Source organism: Lissotriton helveticus, chromosome 7 (genome assembly GCF_964261635.1).
Source record: "Lissotriton helveticus chromosome 7, aLisHel1.1, whole genome shotgun sequence".
NCBI lineage: Eukaryota > Metazoa > Chordata > Amphibia > Caudata > Salamandridae > Lissotriton > Lissotriton helveticus.
Genome location: NC_136068.1, coordinates 622727837 through 622753804, shown reverse-complemented (window position 1 = coordinate 622753804; position 25968 = coordinate 622727837). Strand labels below are relative to the sequence as shown.

At 52.4% G+C, this 25968-nt stretch overlaps 1 protein-coding gene and 1 long non-coding RNA gene across 6 annotated transcripts in view; one reads left to right on the top strand and one right to left on the bottom strand.

The window, feature by feature from the left end:
• Nucleotides 1-3199, bottom strand: part of PRR14 (proline rich 14) — a 489848-nt gene extending 486649 nt beyond the window's left edge. For 3 of the 5 annotated variants that reach the window (XM_078652836.1, XM_078652834.1, XM_078652837.1), the window contains exon 1: nucleotides 3004-3199. The gene's annotated coding sequence lies outside the window, so the exon portion shown is untranslated. The remainder of the gene's footprint in view (nucleotides 1-3003) is intronic. The other 2 variants (XM_078652832.1, XM_078652835.1) reach the window with 2 other exon arrangements.
• Nucleotides 1-25968, top strand: part of LOC144768846 (uncharacterized) — a 285224-nt gene that overhangs the window by 226599 nt on the left and 32657 nt on the right. The gene's annotated exons all lie outside the window — the stretch shown is intronic.

Sequence of the window (25968 nt, the reverse complement as noted above, 5' to 3'; positions counted from 1 at the left end):
GATTTGCAGCAGGCACGTCAACCCTCTACACTAGATTACACTAAACATAACTCAGATCTCTTGGCGCCTGGTGCGGAAAGCATGCACTGGTGGTTTTACCACGGTTAATTTATTGGCACACTTATTAGGGTTTCTCAAATGGGAAACGTGTCTCCAAGATTTGACACTTCACTATTTTTTTAGGATAGGAGATTCCAAAACAACTGCACCCTTAAAACAAAAAAATACAGCAGTGCTTCTGTTTAAGGCACACAGGCCTCCCAAGCCCCCCCAGAGGGTAGGAGAAAGTGACATGTGATTGTGTACAGAGTAGGGAAGTAACTGTAGCAGCCCTGTTGGAAATGGGATCCCCGGCTGGCCAGGGCTTTCGCCAAAGTCAGTCAGAGACCACCACTCCCAAGTCAGGGCAAGGGAGTTACACGCCAAGATAACCCCTACTCACCCTCTAGGTAACGTGGCGCGAGCAGCAAGGCTAAACTTGGAGGCGATGTAGGCTAAGTATTCGCGCACGCACCCCAGCAACAACAACCAAAGGCCCACCACAAAGGAAACTCCACACAAGGTTATATAAAAATAGCCTTTGTATTACACCAAAACACATTAGATAAAACACACACTTTACAATGTGCCAGAGGCACGGGCAGAATTTACAAGGGATATGTACAAGACAGGGCCACCTGGACCACTGTCAGGAATCAGAAGTAGCACTTTCAGAAAGTAAAATTACTTTAGCACAAAATAGCACACAATATAACAATAGAGCGCACAACCAGTAATTACTGGTAACCAGGATCTCACTAGCACCACCTGTACTAGGGAGAAAACAACCACCTATGTATTACAATACCTGTAGGGGTGTAAGAGGAAAACACATGATGCAATGCATAACATTCATTCAGAGGTGTAAGGGGAAAAACACATGATGCATCACAATACATTCAGAGGTGTAAGCAATAACAATTGCGCCAATCTCACAAGTCACCACCTGTGACTGTCCATGTGTCCCAATGTCAGGGCCTAAACGGAGCAGCTGCCCACGAAGTGCTGGGCAGCTGTGTGAGACAATACTGGGGCCAACGTGGGAGCCTCACTGGGCTCTATGCCCCAGAACAAAGATATGCCCCCTAGAGCCTCTCAGGGCTCATAAAACAATTGTGCCATCTTTGAGCATCTCAGGGCTCGCAAGAAAATGCAGCCGGAGAGTGGAGTCCTTCCAGTACTGCCAAGTATCACGCTTCAGGCGTGATACTAACGCATTTTTGGGCAGTGGTCCGCATCACTGCAATAAAATGCCAGGTCACGCATTGTAGCGCCTCCTTGATACCGCCGCCGGTGTAGAGGAAGAGACGAGCAGGACCGAAAATACCGCCTTAGCCAAATAATCCTGATGAGCACGCAGCGGCGGACCGCATGCTGCTATCAAAGTGTCTTGCAATAGTCTAGTGAGGTAGGCAGGTCAGGAGTGTCGCGCCGACCCGGTGGCCTATTATCGCATTGGCTGAACCGATAACCAGTCATTATAGCACAGCTGCTGCAGACCGGCCAGGGGCATGGCATTCACGTGACGTGGTCATGTGATTGCAACAGTGTATCCATAATCGCGTGTGTGGCAGTTATGTTTTTTTTTAGTTTGCCGCCGCTGCCCGCCACGCTGCAATAATTGGTGCATCCTTCATAATTGGCGCCAGGGTTCACTGGACAGTTAGATGGGTCCGTGCTGAGTCTTGTTAGCTGATGATGTTATGCGCAAGCCATCGTGACCTGCGCCGTGACAGCTCGCACCTCCGCAGGCTTGCCTCGGCCTCCTGAGGCTCACCATGTGCCCCAACTGCGTTGGCGGCAGCTGACTCAGTTGTGAGCCTGCTGCCGTCCTGTAGCAGAGATGCCTGCTGCTCGCCACTTTCGGCCCGTACTGTCAGTAAAATCATGATCCCCTGGACTAGGGGTCAACCAACTCGGACCCGACCGGAGCCTGCTAGCAGGCAGGCCCACTGCCTGCAGCTGTGAGAGCATGTCCCAGCCCGGGGAGGTACCTAGTGCCATGGCGCCGTCCTTGCTCGTCTCCTGCCTCGAATTGAAGTAAGTGAAACCTCTGAACTACTCGTAAAACTATCAGTGTTCTTAAATAAAACGGATGTCTCTTTACTCATTTGATTAGGCCAGATTTATAACGGAGCAGTCGGAGTCAAGAAAGCAATTGGGTAAAGCTTATTTTACGTTAGTCAGAGGAACAGAAGAAATTAAAGAACACCTGCTAAAAATGTTGGTAGTGGAGTCTGCAGTGCACCGTGGCTACATTCCATACCCCAGCGAACATTGATGTGTGATTTCAAGTGAAGTGAGGAGACCAATGAAAACAGTGCTTATCCGCCTCCCTCTCTTTTTATCTCCCCTACAGCAGTTATGCTATTCTCTACATGAGGTGAGGTGAGCAAGCAAACTGCGCCGTTTTTTGAAAAACATAATCTAACCCCATTACAATAACTGACCGCTAAAATTTACAGAAGCATTCTTTTGTTTGTAGTGACACGGCGCACACTGCAAATCACTGGTGCAGACCTGAGTCCTCGTTTTGCTTAACAATATGAACTAAGGTGCTTCAGTTTCTGGTGCTTTCCAGCAGTTTTAACATCTTCTTAGAATGTCTTGTTGCTCAAATGGGTTTAACTGCTCATATTTATATGTTTTCCTCGTTTTCATTGCTTGATTTTGGTTGCGACAAAGTGTCACTCATAGTTGTTGAAATGTCACACATAATTATACTGCATTTATGAAAATGTCACACACAGCAATCTGAAACCTTGGCAGCTATGTCCTTCACGGGGGACTCAGGACACAAGGAAATGCCCCAGAGCCTCTCGGGCTCACAGAAAAGCTCCCGCTCGTTGGAGCCTCTCTCAGGCTTCGTTGGAGTCCCCCTCCTGGGGACTCGGGAATCACTTGAGGCCCCCCGGGCCTCTAAGCACAAGGGACGCGCTCCGAAGGGGAGGGGCGGGCACTCACCGGTCTCTGGCGGCTCTGCACGGGAGCTCCCGCTCCTCGGGGGCTCCCTCCACACTTCTCCCTCCCTCTCCTGGGCTCTCCCTCGCTTAGGGAGCCTGGGAGGGGAGACAAGGAAAGACACCGGCTTCTGTCCTTACCGGAGCGCGGGGTGGCCTCCCGTCTGCTTCCGGTTTCCTCTCTCCTGCCCCCGGCCTGCCTGACTTCCAGGTCGCGGCTGCGGGGCGGGACTTCCGGTCGCTTCCCCCGGGGCCGCGCTGTGATTGGCCGACGGGCCCTGCACTTCCGGGTCGTCGCGGGCAGCGCGGCGGCCCGTTTCAGGCACTTCTAGGCGGGGGATTAATTTACCGAGGGGTGGCCTCCCTCGAGGTAAATTATAATTCAGAAACAGCGGCAATGTCCCGGGCAGGGTGGGCACCTGCCAGGGGACTCGGAAATCAGCAAAAGCGGCGTGGGCAGCCGCGGACGGGCAATGACAGCGCTCCCAGCGCTTAGCCGATAAGTAAAGCGCTTCTAAGCGCTAGGGCCGCAAATAAAGCGCTCCCCAGCGCTACAAGCCACAAGAAAGCGCTCCAAAGCGATATAGCAGAACAAAAGCGCTCCCAGGCGCTAGGAGGAATCTGCAAGCGCTTCCAAGCGCTAAGAGGCAATTCCAGCGCTCCCAGCGCTAGAGGACAGACCAAAGTCCAGAAAAAGTCCTTTCAAGGGGCAGGGGGCAAGGCTGGGCCCAGAGCCAGCACACTGGGTCTCCAGGCAGGGAGACAGCCCAAGTGGCGGTCCTCTGGCCCAGCAGCAGCAGCAGCAGCCCCCTCAGGATCCTGGAAGAGAACAACTTCAGTGGGGACACAGCCCCATTTTTATACAGTGCATTCCTTTGTTCAAGGGTGTAGAGTGGGGGCGGAACCAGTCGCAGCTGGTTCTTGAGTACTCTGTTTACCTCAACCACCCTCTCTATTCACTGGCAGGGCTTGGGTCATTAGACACACCACAGGGGGGCGGAGCCAGCATTGTGTGGGGAAAACCCAGCCCATCCAGGACACAGGTACACTCCTCCCACACATCACTCATGCTAATCTCCCACTCACCACCGGGCAGACCCATCCAGACTTCCTGGAGCCTGGCATGCCAGCCAGCTCCAGCCAATCACACGCCAGCACCCTCACAGCACACGTACAGCCATGTCTAGAAATGGCGCTTCGCTACTAGACACATACATGCTGCATACACCGTTGCGCAGCATTCACTCTCACGAGTTCACACATACCAGACTCAAGCCTGTACACCCCACGCATCAGGAACTACCAGGGACACATACATTCCCCATGCATTCCTATGGGCGGGCAGGCCTAGCTCAGCACATGCACTCAGAGTGCGCACGCACTTTCCCCTGGGACACAGTGAAAGTGCGCCGAATCCCAAAATCACCATCTCCAGGTCACCCTTTTCCAGCAAAAAGTCTAGGGGTGAACCTGCCCTAAGGGCCAAAGTCCAACAAGCCCTCTTTCCAATGGAAGCCGAGCACATGGCTGGGGGCTCCGGGCTACATCATTAGTTTATTAAATGATTCTTACACACGTCTTTTTAAAAATATGGACTATGTTGGCTAAAAATAATATAGGCAAACCTCAAATGCTTGGGTTTCAGCATGGAAACCGGAGGGAGGCTGGAGGGGAAATAACATGTTGCTTAGAGACTTCGGAAACTTAGCACCAAGCACATTTCTAAGGTCTTTCGTGAGTACATTTGAGCACATTTCATGTATACTTGCAAACCCTCCTGATTTAGGCAGAAGATTCACACTTTTGTAAGCTTCACATAAACCAATTTACCTTTTGTCAGCGTAAAGCTTCCTCTAGCCATAGTGTTTTAAAAGGCAAAATAGTGATATTTAAATTATTACAATGCCTCCTCAGAGGTAGTAAGCGCTATATAAATGCTATTTATTTTGTGCAAATACTGGGAAAGATCAACACATCTGATATTCTAACAGTGCATGCATATCTCCTTAACAGGGAATTGAACAAAGTGAAGAGAAGCCTCTCAAGTGTGTGAAGTGCTAACAAGGTGTGAGCCTTTTTTCCCCACTGCTGCATTTGCTTCTAGGTGTGAGGGTCCTGACTGATGCCAGCCAGGAGAATCGAACAAAAAGAGGCCTGATGGCCCCTCAAATTCGGCCTTTGTTATGGGCCCAGCAAGAGTCAGAAATAAGACGGCCCAGTCCTAGCCTGCACGTTGTTGTGACCGAAAGCATATAACAATGTTTAGGCGCTGCTGAAGGTGTCCCGGTGTTTGGGACGAATTCAGCATCTTTTTCAGTGGGGCTCAATTTCTTGGCAGGGTGGACGGCGTCCACTCTGTGAAAAAAGTGGGTGGAATACGTCCACCCGCGTGTACCCCCGACTCGTGCCCGGACTATACCTCTTTCCTTAACCTTGAAGGAAGCTGCTGGGCTCCTCCCTTAGACCCCAGCCTACCCATCAGGAAGGTCATCAATATGTGTTGCTAGGTGGTAGTGGCTGAGGCAGAGGTCACAGACACACCCCACTCCTACAGTATCTCAATTGACCTGCCCGACCCCTGGATATTAAGATTAATGGAGCTCTTCAGACCACGCTCTAGGCCATGAAACTAACGCCCAAAAGGAAAATCTGCACCGCACCCACCAGTGTGATGTCACTGCCCTGGCGTTTGCCTCCAGGGCAAGGAAAACCTTGTCCAGTTAACACATAAACAGGGCTCAATCAACACCCCCTCTCCCTCAAAATAAACACAGATTGAAACTAATTTGTCAAGGAGCAGCAAGTGCAATATATTTACAGCAGCTCGGGGCTCATTCTCATTAACTTATTACTCCCCAAGGAGTGATAGGGCCCTTTCACCCATTCTTACCATACGCCCCTGAAGATAATCTAGATAATTGCATTACATGTCCCATTGGAACCAAAACGTGTGGTAAAAGTAGCTGAAATCTCTATGTGTAACTCCAGTGAAAAAAATTGCAATAATCGGTGAGGTAGCACTGATTCCCACATGTTATTCCTTCAAATCTCATACCCTGTGTTATTTCCACGTCTGGTTACTTACCTTGACCCCAGTAATGGTAATTCTGGGGTAGAGGGGATTCCGCAGATACTAACAGGCCATTTTTAGGTCGAGGACCTAAAGGCTGCGCTTGCGCAGTCTCCGGTCGGAGATGTAATGTTTTTGAGTATGGGGCTTGAACCCGCCTCTCTCCTCCATCTCTCCTCCATTGGCTGGCTTCCTAAACGGAGGCCAGCCATTGGAGGAGAGGGGCATCACTCCAATCACGCCCCGTCTCTTTCGGATTCGGGGGCGTGTTTTTGGCGTTCTTTCCACCTGTGACATCATCCGTCACTCAAAACGCCAAAACACGCCCCGGAATCTGAAATTTTTGGACTTGCGGCCGCAAAGTCATTCCAAAGACCTTTGAGGGGAGGACACAGGGGCCGGTGCTGATTGGGACATTTTTGGAGTCGAGGTGACTTTTCCCCGCTGTCCTCGGGTGTTTTTTTGGGAGCTCCACGGCCGTGTTTGGCGACACCGCCGTTTTTTGATGGATCGCCGAGGTTGACCGGACGAGGAAGCCCGAGTTTCTGCCTCTCAGTCGCCTGGAGCTCGGAACGGGAGGAGGGAGAGTGCAGGGCGGCAGAGGAGGGCAGCCAGCACCGCCGGAGGACGCCGCTTCATGAGGCGAGGGAGCCAGCGCTGTACTCGTTCGTCTCCCCCGGCCGGGGTCAGCCCTCATGTTGTTCTTCAATACAGGTAGAGCGGGCGAGGGGGCCGGGGGAGGGAGGGCAGCCGGAGCCTCGGCTAAGAGAGACCAGCTAACGGGGGAAAGGCAGCACAAGTGGAGCTGGGGGAAGGAGGGTGGCTGAGGAGGGGAACTGCGCAGGCTGGGAGAAAGGAAGGGGAGCCGGGGTGGGTAGTGCTGGAGAGCGGGACCCAGACAGACTCGCTGCGTAGCTCGGAGGCCCCGGCTCTCCCGCCGCCTTGGCAGCAAGTCTCCTCATTCATCCGTGGCGCGGGCTCCCTCGCTTCTTTTTCGCGAGACTCGTCAGTTGTCTGCGGCCCCGGCTCTCGCGGTGTCAGCAGCCCAGGCTCTTGCACCGCTGACAGACTCCCGGGGGCTCCGCGCCACTGACAGACCCAGCTTCTCGCGCCGGCGGCTGAGAGGAGCCACTGCAGCCCACCCAGCCCTGGGGAACGGATTCGTAGAGGGGTGTATGGACCCGACGCAGCAATACATAAGGCAGAAAGGGTACAGAGTGACACTGGGTGCATTGCTGAGCAGGCTGAAGGGGATACGGCGCAGGGAGAGAGAGAGAGAGCACTGTGTACATAGACGGGACACAGGGGACAGAGCTTGCAGGAGGGGTGCCAGCACGCCGAACATGGGTATCGAAGGTGAGGCTGGCGCGGGAAGTGTACCCACCATATAGAGGAGCAGGGGTGGCATGGAAGCAGGAGTAGGCACATGATTGTAGACGGACCATGGGCAGGGAACTAGCAGGCGCGGTATGTGGCAGAGGGCACGGGGAGGGCTGGGTATTTGGGGCTGGAGTGGGAGAAGAAGCGAGAGGAAGAGTACGGAGAACAGGTGGCACAGCGGGCGCAGGAGGGTTGAGGGAGCCCCTGAACACGTGCCCTCCCCCTGCAGGGGCTTGTGTTACACCCCTGTCCAGCCCTCGGTGGCAGCAGAGCTTGGCCCCAAGGGACAGGGGCACCTGAGGAGGGAGTGCAGCAGGACTGCTTCAGGCAGCAACATGTCGCCTGCTTCCTTAGTTTGGCTTCATAGGCCATGAGACTTTAAAAACAAAAGGATTCTCCCTTAAAAGCAGCTGAGGCTGAGCCGGCCCATCCCGCCAGGGGTGGTACAACAGCTGTATGGCTCTTAAGGTGAAAATAGAGACAGAAGGCGGGGGTTCCAGAGCTTGTGTGTTTTGTTGCCTCTGAACAGGTCTTCAAGCCTCAGGGGTCCACTTCGAGGGATACTGAGAGATGAGGATGCTGAGACGTCCTGAATGAGTGTTCACTGAACAGGATGCAACACAACTAAAACTGCAGTAATGAATCCAGCTCAACTACAGTACTGCAGGCCAGTCTTCCATCTGCTCCTGGGGCAGTTCAGTACTCTGCCAAATATATCCTGCTTGCTCTACAGGAGCGAACAAGTCACTTTGCGCGTGCTATCTCTTTTTTTTACTATAGTGGCCAAACCTGTGTCCAAAATGAAGAAAGCATCTTCTAAAGGTTATGCATGTATTTGTGCTGTTTTGGAATGCAGTGCGCTGCATTCACAGTGCAAATATTTCAAAATCCCTGTGCAAAGTTTAGAAAGTACACATTGCTGTCTATCTGTTGAAGCACCGTGGTCCCCGATGTCAGAGAGATAGTATACCTTACAGCCAGTTCCTTCGAATCCGAAGAAACAGCACTGACATCGGGGATTTTTTACAACAAGCAGACATCCTGAAAGCGAAACTGAAGCATTGAGGATATCCACCCAGGTTAATCAAGGACTCCTTCAAGAGAGCGATATACACTGATAGGGAACACATGTTTGGACCTCAACAAAAAACCTGCAATGATCAACTGGTGTGCATTGTTAAACATTCTGAATTGAATCACAAAGTTCGCCAAGTAATTAACTTAAACGGGCACCTACTTAATTTGAAAAACAACAACGTCCCCCTGGTCAAACCGATCTTTGCCTTCAAAAGAAACAAAAACCTCAAAAACCATTTGGTGAAAGGTAAACTCCAGGAGGCATTACCTGCCATCCAATCTGGCATTGAGAATTTGGACCCCGTTTATGGCAATCATCCATGTGGCACCTGCCAGGCCTGCCCCCTAGCCATTGTGGGGAACACTATCACGATCTGCGAACGTAAGATCTCTGTGGCACGAAACAAGAAACTGACGAACTGCCGCACCTCCAATGTCATCTATGTGATTCTATGCCCCTGCGGCTTGCCGTATGTGGGTGAAACAGGCAGGGAATGCTGTTTACGCATAGGGGAGCACAAATCTAATATTAGAAATGGAAAATCTTCAGCCCCCATTGTAAGCCACTGGATCAAAATGAATCACCAAGAAAAAGATCTGAGATGGTTCATCTTGGAAAAGATTCTTCCAGGGAAGGGAACGAATCCTACTGCACTCCGTAAGAAATGTGAGGTATACTGGATTTTCTTTGCTCCAATCTGTCCAAAAAGGCCTCAACAAGGAAAGTCCATGGAATCAAGCCATTACCTGAACGTCAACCCCATCCTTGGAGTTATAGTTGTGAGACCCGGCCTCCTCATCCCCTTGAAAGTACTGGTAGGAACCCCGTACTACTCTGAAATAAGTTCTACATTGAAATAGCTTATGTACCTTTGGTGCATCATCTACCTCCATTACTGTGACGTTTTCCCTCTATCCATACCTCTTCCCGGCTGTTTTAACTGTTTCTTCCCACAAAGGGGAAATACATTTGATACCAAAATGAATCCTAGTACCTAACCTTGATGTGTCATCACTTTCAGACAATAAACTCGATTTTATGCTTTCATTCCCGGCATCGTTTTGTATCCAAATGGGTTTATAGACATGAAAACAAACTCAGGAAAGGCCTTATCTTCTAGAAAACTTTAAGGACACATCATAAAAACAGTATGCGCCTACACCCAGTCCGTCGTCCGTTACCGTTTCCCCCTTTGGAACTAGAATCGTTTCGGAGGGAATAGAGAAAAAGAAAAAAACTTTCCCTCTAGTCCTCTGTCCATTACCATTAACGCCCAGCTGAAGCGCATTCCGGAGCTCTTTTAAAGAGCAGAGTGGCGAATAGTGGGGACCCGGCTTCCCGAAATGAGGCGGCGGCTCGGCTTGACGACCATATGAGATCGGAGCAGCATGTAAGTAATGAGATCGCCCCCTGCGCGGTGTAGAGCGTGATAGAGCTCCGTAAATATCCTGAACTGGAGCGACCGCCCAGCCCCCGTATAGTTTGCCGCATACTCGGCGTTCGTTACTGTGGGACCTATCGCCACCATTTATACAGCGTACCTCAGTGTGGGGCTTACTTTTGTTGGCGCCTATGGGGGGCTTGGGGGGGGCGGCCGACCACCGGGAGGCTCCCCCCCCCCGGGCTGTTTGGGAGGGGCGGGGGGGAAGGAGCTAGGGACCCTGACGGCCATTTCATATTTGGGCGGCAATATGGCATAGCCCAAAGGCAGCCAGAAAGCAGCCCAAAAGCAGCCCAGCGCTTAAATGCGCTAGGCGCCCACCCCCGGCCACCATTTTGTCATTGGTGACCTGGTGGCCGGGAGTGTAGTGAGGTAGTTCTTTGTCTTTTGGCGGTTAGTTAGGCAGTTGGTCGTTTAGGTAGTTTTTGTGGGTCAGGGTAGGTTTTGTGTCCACACAGGGGGTGTTGGGGCAGGTTTTCTTTGTTAGCGGCGCGTGTGTTGCAGGGATGTCGGAGGACGACGTGAGGGTTCTGGAGGCGATTCGCCTGCTCAGCGAGGCGGGCAGGCTTGACCTGGTGCTGGGGGACTTGCCCAGGCCATCGCGCCCGGCTCGGCTGGCGTCGGCCGGAGTAGCCGCGGCAGTGGCGGCTTGCATGTCGCCCAAACGTCCGAGGCTGGTGGCGTCTGTGGAGCGGGGCCGCCCGCGGGGCCGGAAGACGGCCCCCATGCGGCGTGGTGCGGCGAGTCGTGGTGCGGCGTTCCCACCGCTGGAATTCATGGAGGTGAGTCGGGGTGGGCAAGGTTTAAGGGGGCGGGAAGGGGGGGGTGGGTGGTGGATGGAGGCGGCGGACTTCGCGCCTGGCGAGAGGCGGGTGGACTCCGGGCACGGTGAGCAGAGGGCTGTGTCAGCGCCGGGGGAGGTGGGGAAGGCGGGCGGGGCCAGGGGAGGGAGGCGGGCGGCCCAAGCTGCGCGTGCGGCTTCCGCTAGTTTTCCGGGCGGGGTCGGGGCGGGAGGGCCGGGCCAGCTGGCAGGGGCCCCGGAGCGCGAGGGGGGGGTTTGGCAAGTGCGGCAGCCGGAGGAGAGGCTTGGGGTAGTGGCGGGTCTGGGGCAGAGCGAGGCGCAGGGGGGGGGCTGTTTTGGCGGTGGAGGCCCCGGCATTGGAGGGTGTGGGACGGCAGGGGGGGGGAGGGCCGGGGGCCGTGATCTCGGAGGAGGACTTGGAAGCGATTCGGCGGGTGGGCAGGCGAGAGAGTGGGGCCCTGGATGTGCCGGATGTGGTTTTGGTAGAGGGGGGGGGAGAGTGGGCGGGGGACAGCGGTGCGTTCCGGGAGGGGCCGCTGGAGCAGGAGGGGGACACGAGAGGGGTCAGGCTGGTGGGGGAGGCATTGGAGGGGAGGGAGGGGGCGGTTAGCCCCCTATTGTTTTCTTCGCCATCCCCGCATGGGCAGCAGTGGGGGTCCTTGGGGGGCAGTTCTCTGGGGGAAGGGGAGTGGGCCCAGATGGGGGTGTGGGGGGGGTTTCAGTCCCCAGTTAGGGCACAGGGCCAGGGTGTGTGCGTCCTCCCCGAGGGGGAGCTGGATCCGGCGGGGGGTGTGCAGGCATGGGAAGGGTTGGAGGTGTTCCCAGCCTGGGCGGAGGGGGTGCGGTCAGTGGAGGGGAGAGGGCAGGGCGGGCAGACAAGGGGTGCGTGGGGCCTGGGCCCGAGCTGGGGGGATGGAGGGGGCTTGGGTGCGGAGGGGGGGGCCTGGAAAGAAGTGGTGTGCGTGGGAGGCGTGGGCAGGGGGGCATTGGGGATGGCAGGGGAGGGGTCCCCCTCCCCCCATTTCCAGCGCAGGGGCGGGTGGTGCGCTTTGGGGGGGCAGATGAGGCCCCCGGAGGGCGGGGAGGGGGTGGGGTGCGGGGTGTTAAGGGCAGCAGGTCAGCTAGCGGTGGTCGTACTCCCGGCACTCCAGTCCAATGTTTTTCCTTTCAGGATAGGGTACGCGGCGTGTCAGCTGACTCGGTAGGGCAGTGTACGGCCCAACAGCGCCGAGGAGAAGGGAGGGCGGAGCCTGGCACGGCACGACCCGTACCGGCGGGGGATCCCGGCGCGGCCAGTGCACGAAAGTCTGGCGCGACTTCACTGGCCCCAACAACCGGCACAGCCCTACGGGCGGCTGGCAACGTGGATGTTTCTCTTCCCTTCAGGCAGCGCGAAGGGGAGTACTGGCGGGCACAGCTGGCTCCCACAGTGTCCGTGTTTGCGGCTGGTTGTAGTAATGTGGGGTTGAGTAAGGCCCGGAAGGTGAATTATGGGCAGGAGCCTCTGGAGTTGGAGGAAGTGGTGTTGGATTACGATGAGGACATGTGAGAAGTTGGCCTGATATGCAGTGCTCACTATTCTAGTGATCACTATGTATCATTCCAAACGACCCTTATTGATGATTGGTTGTAAGTCAACCTGATAGACCAGCTATCCTAGTAGCATGGACAAGAGCAGTCTTTAGGCTAAACTCTAGAGGGCGTGTTAAGCCAGCTGTTTTACCATCACATTTACCCCCTGAACACCAAGTGAAAGGACACCACACAAGTTGTTATGAAAATAAAGTATATTTATTTATAACAGTACTACCCTGAACTCTTTATGAGTCAGGGGGATAAGCACAATACAAAACTCTTAAAGAAATACTGAAAGTCGCACAATTTACACAAATGCCCGAGGGGCACGAAAAACCATATACTACAAAAGTGGAATGCGAAATTACTAGCAGAACTACTCTCAGAGACTTTAGAAACGCTGGGCCTACAATGCTGAACCCTTGGATTAGAAGCAGGAGGCCTAGGGACGTCGTGTGCAGAGTGGAAACTCTCACGCGTAATGCGGGACAAAGTCTATGGATACTAGTAAATGCAAAAGTTAGTGTTTTGGGCGAACCCGACTAGGTAGGTCAAGAACGAAAGTGGATCTAGACACTTAGAGAGTGGATCTCCGCTGGAGCACCGTGGTACTCGGTTTACCAAGCCCAGGGGCTGCGGCTGCATAGGGTTCAAGTGTCGTCGGGAAACCTCGTTGACGAACCAGGAGCCTGAAGTAAGAGTTGCTGGCAGGCGACCAGTGAAGATGTTCCGGGCTGATCCAAGGACTGGATCAGTTGAAGAAGAGTACCTGTAAGCAGAGGGGACCAAGTTCTGAATCACTAGCCAGTGATTAGGTGGGCACCAGGATGGCACCGGACGAGGTCACTCAGCCAGGCGAAGAGGTGACACTGGATTCTGCTGCTGCATGGACCAGGGCGCTGATGTCGACCAGGCTGGAGGTCTGCGAGCTGTCCCACGTCGGATGTCTGCTGCTGGCGATGCTGGATCCGTTGAAGGAGGCAACAAGCCTTGGCTAAGGCAAGCCCACGTGGCAACACAAAATGGCGTCTGGAGTGGACCAGGAGGGTCCGAGGAAGTTCCCCTTCAAGAGGAGACAAGGGCCAGTCTAGAGGAGCTAGACCAGCGGTGAAACAAACGTAGGACGTCGTCTGGAGGGTCACTAGCCAACGGGCAAGTGACCGGACAACGTGGCAAGCAACACAGAAGCAAAAGGGCCCCACGCAGATCTGGTGGATGCTGGGGGGCTGGACTTCGGTGCTCGTGCTGCTTGGGGTTGGGGCTTCTCTTACCCCAGTGCACCCACTCGAGGGTCCCTCGGTGGTTGTGCTGGTTCAGTGTCGTGCTGGTTCTTATGGTCGCCGGGTCCTCTGGTCTCGTCGCACCCACGGTTCTCAGCTGTGCTGTAGAGGCAGGTTGAGGTCAGAGAGGGCAGGGAGTCCGGGTCTCGTCGTGCTGGTCAGTCTGGTTCCGGAGGAAGGACGTCTTAGCAAACCGCAAGATACTTAGTTGGTGCCTGCTGCTGCAGGGTGACTACTCCTTAGTCACAAGGGAGAAATCTTGAGAAGAAGTCTTGAGTTCCTTTCGTAGAAAGTAGTTTCAGGATTCAAAGATGATCTAATTTGGAAGGGGGCCTGCTCCTACCTTTATCCTGAGAAAAGGGGCTGGCACGCGACTAAGTCCTGCCCTATGGGTGGGACTAGGAGGGGGGTGGTTACACTCCTCTCCTTTGTCCGGTCTCACCCCAGCTCAGGGGCTGGTGTGCCCCAGGAACTGGTTTGAGCCGGCATATGCACAGTGAGCACCGGGGTGCCACTTGCTGTCACCTTCCTTTTAGCCCTGCCTACCTGGGATACACAAAATCCTGTCTGGGGTGGTGCTAGCACCGCCCCTGACAGGAAACCCTTTGTCCAGGCCTCCGTTTGCTGGAAGGACTCCCAGCAGCAGGAGGGCAGACTGGTGTCTCGGTGGCAGCATCCATTTTGTGGAGCTGAGGCTGTGTTTAACTTTAACCGGGGTTACAGCTACCAACATGTCTTCTCCCTCTAGAGGGGTGGAATGCTACCCCCGTTGCCAGAACTGGCGAGGGGGTAGTATTCCAAAGCGTATGACACCTTACACGACATGTTTAGATAATGTCAGACCAAAGTTACCATAAGCGCGAGGATTATAAGGCACTTAAGAGTATATGGTCTGACGCTATCATGGAAACGGTTAAGGGATAGATCCCGAAAGCCGCAGACAGGCTCAGCTCATGCCAGAGCACCATCTCACACGATTCCAAGCACTCTGCCTTCAGGATTGTTAAGGCCTGCCATAGGAGTGACTGATAGGAGATCTGTGTGCCCATTCTAGGTTTTAGATATAGGTATACTATATCTAAAGCAAGGGGTGATTACACCACCTTGCTCCCAGCTGTCAAGCAGCCAGTTGTGTCTGTTTAGTCAGTCAGCCCAGGGGTGGCATAATACATGCTGCAGCCCCTGGGAGACTTCTGGGTGCACCTCTGCCCTGAGTACAGGGACTTGGAGAGGGCCCAGTGCCAATTCAGTACCTGGGTACAATTTGGAATAGAGAGAACAGCTAGGCTGTGGGTCTGATTAGCAGGCCCACAGCCAGGGAAAGTCGTAAACCAGTGAAGCAAAAAGCAAAAATCTGGGTGATCATAGGATTGCAGACCCTACTCTCCTACATGACCCCCCCCCCCCAAACCTTGGGACAATAAGCTAACCATGACCAGGTGAGTCTTCTTGCTCTAAGTGGAAATACCTGGAGAGCCCATCAGCATTGCCATGATCAGTACCAGGTCTATGCTCCACTGTAAAATCCATCCCCTGTAGGGAAATGGACCACCTAAGTAGTTTGGGGTTTTCACCCTTCATCTGATTTAGCCATTATGGTCGGTCTGAATCTTGAAGTGAGTGACAAACAAGTATGACCTCAACTTCTTCAGGGCCCAAACCACAGCAAAGGCCTCCCTCTCAATAGCTGACCAATTTTTCTCTCTGGGGGTCAGCCTTCTGCTAATAAAAGCAATGGGCTGGTCGTTACCATCAAAATTCAGCTGAGATAGAACAGCTCCCACACCTAACTCAGAAGCTTCTGTTTGGACAATGTAGGTTTTGGAGTAGTCTGGACTCTTTAGAATAGGTGCTGTGCACATGGCCTGCTTTAGGTCATCAAATGCTTTCTGACAGCTTGCTGTCCACTGAACTTTCTTTGGCATCTTTTTACTTGTCAGGTCATTAAGTGGAGTCACAATGGACCCATAATTCTTGACAAATTTTCTATAGTAACCAGTCAGGACCAAGAAAGCTCGAACCTGAGTCTGGGTGGTGGGAGGAGCCTAGTCCTGGATGGCCTGTATCTTGCTCTCCAATGGCTGAACCTGGCCTCCACCTACAAGGTGGCCCAGGTATACAACCTGTGTCTGCCCTATCTGGCACTTGGTGGCCTTGATAGTGAGACCTGCCTTTTGCAGTGCCTCTAACACTTTCCTCAGGTGGACCAGGTGATCCTCCCAGGTGGAGCTAAAGACAGCTATATCATCAAGATATGCTGCACAGAAGTCATCCAACCCAGTGAGAACTTGATTCACCAGCCTTTGGAAGGTGGCAGGTGCATTTTTCAAACCAAAGGGCATTACCACAAACTGATAATGCCCACCAGGGGTAGAAAATGCTGTTTTGGGCTTGGCCTCCTCAGCTAACCTGATTTGCCAATACCCAGCTGTCAGGTCAAATGTACTTAAGTAGTTGGCAGAAGCCAATCTATCTATAAGTTCATCTGCTCTTGGTATTGGGTGGGCATCAGTCTTAGTGACTGCATTGAGACCCCTGTAGTCTACGCAAAACCTCATCTCTTTCTTACCACCCTGGGTATGAGGCTTTGGCACTAGAACTACTGGACTAGCCCAAGGGCTATCTGAGGGCTCAATGACTCCCAGCTCCAACATTTTCTGCACTTCTGTCTTGATGCAGTCTCTGACATGATCAGGCTGTCTGTAGATTTTACTCTTGACAGGCAGACTGTCTCCAGTGTCAACCTCATGGGTACACCAATCAGTTTGACTGGGTGTCAGAGAGAACATATGTCTAAAAGACTGAAGAACCTGTCTACAATCTTTTTGTTGATGTTCAGAGAGGCTGCCACAAAAGACAACACCATCTACTGATCCATCATCAGGATTCTGAGTGAGCAGGTCTGGGAGAGGGTCACTCTCTTCCTCCTGTCCCTCATATGTGGCCATGAGCAAGCCCATGTCCTTCCTGTTGACATATGCCTTGAGCCTGTTTACATGGAGCACCCTGAGGGGGCTCCTGGGAGTTCCAAGGTCCACCAGGTAGGTGACCTCTCCCTTTTGCTCAATGATTGTGTGGGGCCCAGACCATTTGTCTTTGAGTGCTGCTGGGGCCACTGGCTCCAGCACCCACACCTTCTGTCCAGGCCTGTACACAGTCAGGACAGCCTTTTGGTCATGCCAAGCTTTTTGGAGTTCTTGGCTTGCCTCAAGGTTTTTAGATGCCTTTTCCATGTACTCAGCCATCCTGGAGCGGAGACCAAGTACATAGTCCACAATGTTTGTTCCAGGCTTTTTGAGAGGTCTCTCCCATCCTTCCTTTACCAAACAAAGGGGTCCTCTTACAGGATGCCCAAACAGAAGTTCAAAAAGGGCTGTAGCCAACCCCCTTCTGTGGGACCTCTCTGTAAGCAAACAAGAGGCAGGGTATCAGGACATCCCATCTCCTCCTGAGGGGTTCAGGTAGTCCATGAATCATCCCTTTGAGGGTCCTGTTGAATCTCTCAACAAGCCCATTGCACTGTGGGTGATAGGGTGTGGTGAACTTGTAGTTGACACCACATTCCTTCCACATTGCAGTCAGATATCCTGACATGAAGTTTGCACCTCTGTCAGAGACGACCTCCTTAGGGAAACCCACTCTGGAGAACACTCCAATTAGGGCTTTTGCCACAACAGGTGCTGTAGTGGTCCTAAGGGGTATAGCTTCAGGATACCTGGTGGCATGATCCACTACCACCAGTATAAACTTGTGCCCTGATGCTGTCTGGGGTTCCATTGGACCAACAATGTCAATCCCCACTCTCTCAAAGGGTACCCCCACCACAGGTAGTGGTATGAGGGGGGCCTTTGTGGTGCCACCTGACTTACCACTGGCTTGGCAAGTGACACAGGAGCGACAAAACTCCTTGGTATCTTCATTCATGTGGGGCCAGTGAAAGTGTGTGACAAGCCTGTCCCACGTCTTGTTCTGGCCTAAGTGACCTGCAAGGGGAATTTCATGGGCCAAGGTAAGAAGGAAACCTCTCTGAGACAAGGGGATGACCAGCCTCCTGGTTGCACCAGGCTTGGGGTCTCTTGACTCAGAGTACAGGAGTCCATCATCCCAGTATACCTTGTGGGTACCTGTGGCATTCCCTGCAGCCTCAGCAGCAGCCTGCTGTCTGAGGGGTTCAAGGGAGGGGCAGTCTAACTGTGCCTTCCCCAGGTCTTCCCTGGAGGGTCCCCCTGAGCCCAGCAACTCAACCTGATCAGGTTCAAGCTCTTTAGGCTCAGTTTCCCTCAGTTCTTTGAGATCAGCCTCCTCAGAGACTTGATCCACAACCTGGGGCAAGGGGGAAGGCAATGCCTTAACCCTACTGCTCCTCTTCTTGGAAGGTGTCTGGTCCATTGTTCCAGGATCCAGCACCTGTTCAGTGGGGCATCTTTTGGCCTGTGACCTAGTCACAGCAAGGACATGTGCTGGCAAGCCTAACATTTCCATGTGAGTCCTCTGCTCCACTTCTGACCATAGGGATGTTTCCAAATCATTGCCCAACAGACATTCTACTGGGAGGTCTGAACTAACCACAACCTTCTTTGGGCCACTTACCCCTCCCCAGGAGAAATCAACAACTGCCATACTATGATTGGTAGTGACGTTGCTGGCATTGGTCACCAGGTAATCTGCACCTGGCATGATCTGTCCAGGGAACACAAAGTTAGGTGTCACCATTGTGACACTGGCACAAGTGTCCCTGTAGGCCTGAGCCATTTTTCCATTAATTAAAGGTGTCTGCCTGTATTTGCCCAAAGTATTGGGACTGGCATCAGGGGATATATCCACATCCCCTGTACAGACAAGGACAGCCTGAGTGAGTGTGCCAACTAAGTTGTCAGACCCCTCAGTTCCCAAGGTTAACCCAACTATTCCCTTGGGAGGTGCACTACCACTGCTGACTGTACTAGGGGGTGTAGTTGCCTTAGGGGCTGTAGTGGTAGGAGTTTGCCCTCCTCTCTTGGTGCACTCACTAAACCAGTGAGACTTACTTTTACAGTATTGGCACCACCTTTTTGACTGGCCTTCTTGAGTCTTCTTTTTCTGCTGTGAAGCCTGACCCCCACCCTCTTTGGTTTGTTGGGGACCTGTTGAAGACTTCTGGTCATTTTGTTCATTCTTGTTACTATCCTTTTGGTCTGCTTTCTTCTGACCACCCTGGTTCTGAGTCTGGTTCTGCTTGACCCTTGTTCTGACCCATATGTCTGCCTTCTTTCCCAATTCTTGGGGAGAGGTCAGATCTGAATCAACAAGGTGCTGGTGCAACAACTGGTTCTGACAGTTATTTAAAATCTGTTCTCTCATGATAAGATTATACAACCCTGTGTAATCAGTAACCTTGCTACCCAGTAACCAGCCTTCCAAAGCCTTAGTGGCACAATCAACAAAGTCAGCCCAATCCTGAGACTGAATTTTCTGGGTGTCCCTGAAAAGCAACCTGTACTGCTCAGTGGTTAGGCCAAACCCATCAACCAGTGTATTCTTCAGGACTTGGTAATTGTTAGCATCCTCAACTCTAGTAGTGAGGAGCTTATCTCTACCTTTGCCTTCAAAGGAGAGTCACAGTATAGCTGCCCACTGACTCTGGGGGATGCACTGGACAGTGCAGGCCCTCTCCAAAGCAGCCATCCATTTGTGGATGTCATCCCCTTGTTTAAAGGGGGGCACTATCTTACTCAGGTGTTTAGTGTCTAAACTCCTTTCTTTATCTCTAGGGAGATTGCTGCCACCAGTGGGGACTATCCCACTCATCTGCTGCTCTCTAGCAAAGGCAAGCTTCTCTTTGGCCAGGGCAAGTTCTTCCCTTTCAATCCTTAGGTTAGCCTGTTTCATCCTTGCTTCATGTTCTCTTCTCTGAGGGGAAGTCAATCTCCTCTGGGGAGAAATCCTTCTCCTCCGAGAAGAGGCATTAGAGTGCAGAGATCTATTGGAGTCCCTAGAAGGAGATCTATCTCTTCTAACTCCAAGGTTAGGCCTCATTAGGGTCAGTACTGGGGGTCCCCCAGATCCTTCCCTAAGTAGGTCTAAGTTGGCCTGTCAAGGATTCCCCTCGAGAGAGGAGGTAGTTCGTCCACAGGAGCAAAGATGAATGACCCACACACTTCCCAAGAACAACTACCAAAGCGAGAAAGTATAACTTCGCTAACAGGCAGCTGCTACCAAAAAGTGTGGGGGGAATTTCCCAGGGAGTATACCACTCTCCCCCAGCAAGGTGACGTAGCTGCAGTCTTGATGGCAGGAGACTGGAAAATAAATAGACAACAATACTAACCTCACCAGTACTTTACAGGGCTGATACATAAGTGTTCAACATAATAGTCCACTTACCCTACGCAACTATTGTTTGCTATTGTGTTGTCAGAACGGGGTGTGGGCGGGGGTCGGGTGAATCTTCCTCCTCTGGGGTTCTTTTCGTAGATTAGTTGTATATTAGGGCGACAGGCACACTGCAAGTTGGGGTGGCTCTTGAGTCTTACGCAGGGGTGCGGGGTGGGGGGTATGATGATGTTTTGGGGGGTTGAGGGGTTTCGATTTTTGTTTCTTTGTTTTTTTCAAGGCACTGTACTGATGATCTTCTGTATTTACGTGTTGCGTTGGGGGTGGGGGGGGCCTTGGGGTGGCCTGTGGGATGGGGGATAGGGGACTACGTATACTGTGTTGGAACGTCAATGGGTTGGGTGATAGAATTAAGAGGGGGGTGGTTTTGCAGATGCTGCGACGCTTGTCTCCGGATGTGGTTTTGCTTCAGGAGACGCATCTGCTCGGCAACACGTGCCATGCACTGAATAGGCGTGGCTATCGTCTCATTGCACACTCAGGTTTCACTTCTGGCTCCAGGGGGGTGGGTATTATGGTTCGGACCTCCCTCCCTCTCGCTGTAGACGATATTATACTTGATGATAGAGGGCGGTACGCCGCCATTGTTGGGCGCTGGGAGGGGAAGGTGATTACTATGTTTTCGGTCTATATACCTCCGGGCCTCCAAACTACGACTTATGCCAATCTGGGAAGAGTGATTCTGGGGGTCCCCGAAGGTTTGCTGGTGGTTGGGGGGGATTTCAATTCGGTAGTGTCTGGGACATTTGACCGTTACCCTCCCGGTGTTATCGCACGATCTCAATCCTCGTTGGGGGACTTCCTGGAGGCGCTGGGGCTGGCTGATTGCTGGCGTTTACATCATCCTGGGCAACGCCAGTATACCTTCCACTCTGGGGCCCACGGTAGCCTTTCGAGACTTGATTATGTACTGATGCCCTCCTCTCAGGCTTCCCTTATAAGGGAGGTTAAACATCTGGCCAGGGGTATCTCGGATCATTCCCCGTTGTGGTTGGTTGTGAACGCACATCTGGGTTCGGAGGGTCGTCTCGCCCCGATTAACCCATGGTACCTCCGCGATCCTAAGATCAGGAAGGAACTCCTTGCAGCGATCAATCACTACTTTACTGACAACGTTGGTTCAGTGACCTCTTCTGTTTCTCTATGGGAAGCGTACAAAACTGTAATTCGAGGCCAGGCCCTCTCATCGATTGGCCATGTTAAGAGATGTAGGCGGGAGGAGGTTGTCCGTCTTGAGTCTGAAGTTTCCGCCCTTGAAGGGGAGTTGGATTCTGGGGTCTCCCCTGAGAAGCTGCACCTTCTAAACCTGAAACAGCTTGAATATAGAGCGCTGGTGACTGATGCTGCGAAAGAGATGGGTCGTGAACGGCAGGGGCGGCTGTATGATGTGGGTGATAAGGCTGGGAAATTGCTGGCTTGGTTGGATAGGAGAGAATGTGCGAGTCGAGTAGTTCCTGTTGTGGTGGATGAAAATGGTGTGGATGTCACTGATCCAGCTGGAATCGTGACGCGCTTTGCTGACTATTTTCGGGTGGTGTACTCCTCGGTGTCAGATCGGCCGGAGCGGGACTCCCACTTGCTTCTGCGTCATATCTCGCTCCCATGCCTGTCTGATCAAGAGAGGGATCTGTTGGAAGCTCCGCCCACTGCGGATGAGATTGCGACCGCTACCGGCTCGATTCGCTCGGGGCGGGCCTCGGGCCCGAATGGGCTCCCCATTGAACTTTATAAGCTCTGTCCGGATGTACTGGCGCCGTATCTCCGATCGATGTTCTTGGAGTCACTGGAGGAGGGGTTTCTTCCTCCTGACCAGAGACTGGCCTCCATAGTAGTTATCCATAAGGAGGGTAAGCCGCGTGACCGTTGTGAATCCTTTAGACCTATTTCCCTGATCAATGCTGAACCTAAGATCCTAGCCAAAGTCCTTGCTAATCGTCTGGTGTCTGTTATAGGCGATCTGGTTCACCCGGACCAGTCCGGCTTTATACCGCACCGAAACACGGCACTTAACCTTCGGCGACTGCATGGAGTCCTCGCGAGAGCGGGGACTCTGCGGGAGCCGGCCATCTTGGCGTCCTTGGACGCCACCATGGCGTTTGACACGATCGAGTGGCCTTATCTTTGGGCGGTCCTCAGTAAATTCGGTTTTGGACCCGCCTTTATTCGCTGGGTGCAATTGCTCTATGCTGACCCCTTAGCCAGGGTGGTGGTGAATGGGCGGGCCTCGACCCCCTTTGCTCTTGGTAGGGGGACACGCCAGGGTTGTCCTTTGTCCCCGCTCTTGTTTGCCCTAGCTCTGGAACCACTGGCGGCTTGGTTGAGGTGGGAACCGTCCTTGAAGGGAATTAGATGGTCCCCGGACTTTGAGGATCGGATATCTCTGTACGCAGACGATATACTTTTGTACCTTACGTCACCTCGTAAGTCGTTAATCGTCCTTTTTGATGTTTTGACTTCATTTCATAAAAATTCCGGTCTAGTTATCAACTGGTCAAAATCCTGTATTTATGTTCTTTCCGGTGACGCTCCACTTTTGCCACGTGGCTGTCCCATCTCGGTGGCGCTGGAGGGTTTTAGGTATCTGGGGATCTTTATTACCTTGGACCCCGCACTTCGATATAAACGCAATTTGCTGCCCCCCCTCCAGCGCCTCCGTGCGGATGTTGGAACGTGGAGTCGGCTTCCTCTCTCTCCTCTGGGACGAGCAGCGTTGTTTAAGATGATGTCGCTCCCCCGATTTCTCTATGTGCTTCAGAATACGCTCGATGTTGTACCGGCTAGCTATTTTCGGGAGATTGAGGCCTCCAGAGGCAGTTGATATGGGGGGGCCGGTCTCGCATTGCCCTTTCGAAGCTTACACTCCCGTGGTACGATGGCGGCATCGCTCTCCCTGACATCCGTCGCTACTACTGGGCCTCTCAGCTGAGGGCCATCAATCATGGCTCCTACACTCCTTCGCCAAATCCGGCCTTTGCGATGGATAAATGGTTGTTGCCCGGTGGTGACTACAACAGGGCTCTATATGCGAAGTTGGCCGTCGGGTCACTTACGGGGCCCACTAAAACAGTCGTGCAGGTGTGGCATCGGGCCACGGCTGCTACAGGCTGGGCTGATAAGTTGACCCGTGCCACGCCGCTTTATGCCTCAGATAAACTTGGCTCCCTCTGGCGGTCGAAGGGGTTTGATCGATGGGACATGATTGGGATCAGCAAGGTTGATGATGTATGGATCAAGGGTAGGATCAAGTCGTTTGATGAAATGAAAGTTGAATATGGGCTGAATGATAGAGAATCCTTTAGATATGCGCAGGTCCGACACGCGGTCCTGTCTGTTTTCCCCCTGGGCTCGGATGTTCCGGAAGCGTCCCCGCTTGAGGATCGGATACTGGATGGGCATGTCCCGGATAGCACGATCTCCCTCATTTATAAAAAGTTAATCAATATTAGGATTGATCTATTGGATAGCCTTCGGGAGTTGTGGACTAGTGATGGTCTGGAGCTGGATGATGAGGACTGGCAGGCTGCGCTCTCTTCTCCTAAGGAGGTAGCTATTCCGGCACGCCTTCGATTTGTCCAGTTCAAAATTCTTCATAGGGTATATGTGACTGGTCCGCGTCTGGTGCGCATGGGATTCTCGGCGGATGGATTGTGCAGACGTGGTTGCGGTATGGTGGCCACGTTCCTACATATCATTTGGGAATGCCCTGCTGTACTACACTATTGGAATCGCGTGCATGATGTAATGAGTGAGGTTATGGGTGTGCGGTTGAAGCCTGAAGCGCGGAGATGCTTGTTGAATGTTTGGGAACCGAATGATTGTACCCAAGCGCAGCTTCGATGGGTGACACTGGGTAACATGATAGCCAAGCGTGACATTGCCCAGCTTTGGGGCGCTCAGAGGCCTCCTACGGTTCTGGCATGGCAACAGAACATGGACTGGTCCATGTTTCGTGAAAAGACTGTGTATGTCTCCCGGGGCAGACCTGGCAAGTGGGGGAAGATTTGGACTCAATGGAACACGTACCGTGGAGATATATGTACCCCCCCCTTTCGGAATTTGATACCGACTTGTCTTCCTCCCAACCTGATGTTTCCTCCGCAGAAGTATAGATCTATTGATTGTTTCTGTTCTCCTTCTCTTCCCCCCCATCCCACAGTATATTTTGAATGCGATACTGTTAGCTTTATGTTTGTACCCCCCCGCAAAAACAACATGATGACATGCTTGTACTGGACTGCCTTGTTTTCTTTTGTTTTTCTATTTTCTTGTTCTTTACATTCAATAAAACAGTTAAAAAAAAAAATAGTCCACTTACCACACAGGTGAGAATCAGGGCTTTAAGCTAGAAGTCCAGACAAGAACCAGGAGATACAGCAAAGAACCTGGGGGACGACTAGCCAGGATGTCTCCAAGGTACAATGCACCAAATCCAGTTCTACTCATAAACTGAAGACAGAGCAGGACTGGGCGCCACTGGTGCAGTTGATGACCCTAGTATCACTTATAAAGCTAAAGACAAAGTGATACAGCGATTCCCACTCCAGCGCATAAACTTAAGACAGCGTGGAGTGAGTAACAAACAAATAATACAGACAATCCCTTCGTCCAACTCAGAAGCTAAAGACGAGTGGAGAAGGGAACATACAACATGAAACGCGGACAATAGACACACCCCGTCTGAATAGAGACTGAAAAGCAGAACGGAGTGGGCGTACCTAACAAGACGCTATAGACAAGACACGCTTCACTCGTAACCTAAAGACGAAGTGGAGCGCAAACAATAAACATACATAAAACCCCAATGATCACAAGAATGACCGCGGAGTTAAAACACTGAGAAGGATGGTCAGCTAGGAGTGGACACCAGAGAGGAGAGAAGGGCAGGCGGGGAATCCAGGCGGAAGGGGACGCTAGGAACCGGGAAGGGCGTGCCGAAACGAAGAAGGGAATTAGACCATGGCGGGAGAAAACACCAATAGGCAGGACCCAAAACAGATACAAAGAATACCGTAACCTCACGGAGCAGAACGCTGAGTAGAGGGGGCGTGGTCACTAACCAAACAGTAAGCCAAGCACTGATTCGCGGGTGAGTTCCTCCTTTCAACTGCTTAGGGAGCGTCTCAAAACACCATGATGTATTCAGTAAGAGTTTTTAGGGAAAGGTACAAAAGTCTCGCAGGGACACACGAGGGTTTAAAGAATGGGGTTGTCTACACCCTGTGGAATCTATATTGAACACTTATGATTGGGGTCCAATTCGACCACCCCTAACATGGCCCTAGTAAGTCTGCTGACTAGCTCAGGCCTGTTGTCTGCCTCATCCCCAGAGAGTTCCTCTTCTTCCTCCTCCTCAACTGCATTTTCAGTGTCAAGGAGGTCTGGATCACCAAGGGTACCCTCTAAGGCTGGCATATTCCCATCTGTATGAGAAGCTTTCTTAGCATCATATGTCTCTAAGAGACCTATCAGAAAGGGAATGGTGGGGTTAGACCCCTGTTTCAGTTTCCAGGAGGTACACACTTGTCTCATCTCCTGGAAACTGAGAGCTGCATATCTTGAGATGACATGTGGAGGGTCACTAGCCACTAGGGGAGTCTCTGAAGACTCTCCATGGGTAGACATGCTTCTAGTGTGGTGTAAGTGATGCACCTACCTACACTATGGGTTTACCTACTGATCCCTTGCTAGAGTTGTAGTTTAGGGTGTGCTAAGCCCTAACACACTACAACAGCTGGTTCAGTAGAACTCAGAGTATTCTAAGTTAAGTTATATGTACCTATGTACCTATGTGATCTTTCAAATAATATTCTTAGGATACGTGTGTGGTAAAACAACAGCAAGCTCAAATCCCAACCGCTGCTCACCAATGTGAGAAGTTGGCCTGAAATGCAGTGCTCACTATTCTAGTGATCACTATGTATCATTCCAAACGACCCTTATTGATGATTGGTTGTAAGTCAACCTGATAGAC